Below are 1,919 nucleotides of genomic sequence, written 5' to 3'. Positions count from 1 at the left end.
GTAAGAAAGTTACTGAACTCCCTCCTAGTACTCTCCCAAGCAATACAGAAGAAAATCCAAAAGGAGAGTGCAAGGCCATCAACATGGCCGAATTGGAGAGGAGGGAGAGGCAGTGAACGCCACTGAGGAAGACCTCAATGGACGTCCACTGGCCTCCAATGAGTTCCCCAATGAGGAACCATGGGAATCTGAGGCTCACACTGAGACCATAGAGATCCCATTGGATTTACTTCTGCCATTCATGAGCTTTGATGAGTATTCTTTCTCTGAAGAGGATGAGTATGTCACTGAAGAGCAAGTTGCTAAATACCTTGGAGCAATCATGAAGCTAAATGACAAGTTATTTGGTAATGAGACTTGGGAGGATGAACCCCCTTTGCTCACCAAAGAACTGGATGACTTGTCTAAGCAGAGATTACCTCAAAAGAGACAGGATCTTGAGAAGTTTTCAATACCTTGTACCATAGGCACCATGACCTTCAAGAAGGCCTTGTGTGACCTAGGGTCAAGTGTAAACCTCATACCTCTCTCTGTAATGGAGAAGCTAGGGATCTTTGAGGTGCAACCTGCAAAAATCTCACTAGAGATGGCAGACAATTCAAGAAAATAAGCTTATGGACTTGTAGAGGATGTTCTGGTAAAAGTTGAAGACCATTACATCCCTGCTGATTTCATAGTCCTGGAGACTAGGAAGTGCATGGATGAATCCATCATCCTTGGCAGACCCTTCCTAGCCATCGATGTGGATAGAGGAGAATTGATCATTCAAGTGAATGAAGAATCCTTTGTGTTTAAGGCTCAAGGATATCCCTCTGTATCCATGGAGAGGAAGCATGAAGAGCTTCTCTCAAAACAAAGTCAAACAGAGCCCCCACAGTCAAACTCTAAGTTTGGTGTTGGGAGGCCACAACCAAATTCTAAGTTTGGTGTTGAACCCCCATATTCAAACTCTAAGTTTGGTGTTGGGAGGTTCCAACATTGCTCTGAGTATCTGTGAGGCTCATTGAGAGCCCTCTGTCAAGCTACTGACATTAAAGAAGCGCTTGTTAGGAGGCAACCCAATGTTATATTTTTTTCCTTTGTTATTTTATGTTTTCTGTAGGTTGATGATCATGAGAAGTCACAAAATCAATTGAAAAAGCAAAAACAGAAAGAAAAATAGAAAGAAAAACAGCACACCCTGGAGGAGAACATGCTGGCGTTTAAACGCCAGTAAAGCTAGCAGATGGGTGTTTAACGCCCAGTCTGGCACCATTCTGGGCGTTTAACGCCAGAAAGGGGCACCAGACTGGCGTTAAACACCAGGAAAGGGTAAGAAGCTGGCGTTAAATGCCAGAAATGGGCACCAGCCCGGCGTTTAACGCCAGAATTGGCACAGGGAGCAATTTTGCTCGCCACTTGGTGCAGGGATGACTTTTCCTTGACACCTCAGGATCTGTGGACCCCACAGGATCCCCACCTACCCCACCACTCTCTCTCTTCTTCACCCATTCACCAATCACCTCAACACCTCTTCCCCAAAAACCCTTCCCCTATCAGATCCCATTTTTCTCTTCACCACTCACATCCATCCTTCATAAAACCCCACCTACCTCACCATTCAAATTCAAACCACTTTCCCTCCCAAACCCACCCTCCCATAGCCAAACCCTAACCCTCTCCCCACCCCTATATAAACCCATCTTCACTTCTTCATTTTCACACAACCTAAACACTACCTCTCCCCCTTTGGCCGAACCACAAAGCCATCTCCATCTCCTTCATTTCTTCTTATTCTACTCTCTTCTTTCTTCTTTTGCTCAAGGACGAGCAAACCTTTTAAGTTTGGTGTGGTAAAAGCATTGCTTTTTGTTTTTCCATAACCATTTATGGCATCCAAGGCCGGAGAAACCTCTAGAAAGAGGAAAGGGAAGGCAAAA

The sequence above is a fragment of the Arachis duranensis genome, chromosome 9, assembly GCF_000817695.3.
Source record: "Arachis duranensis cultivar V14167 chromosome 9, aradu.V14167.gnm2.J7QH, whole genome shotgun sequence".
Taxonomy (NCBI): Eukaryota; Viridiplantae; Streptophyta; class Magnoliopsida; order Fabales; family Fabaceae; genus Arachis; species Arachis duranensis.
This window is presented reverse-complemented; position numbering follows the sequence as displayed.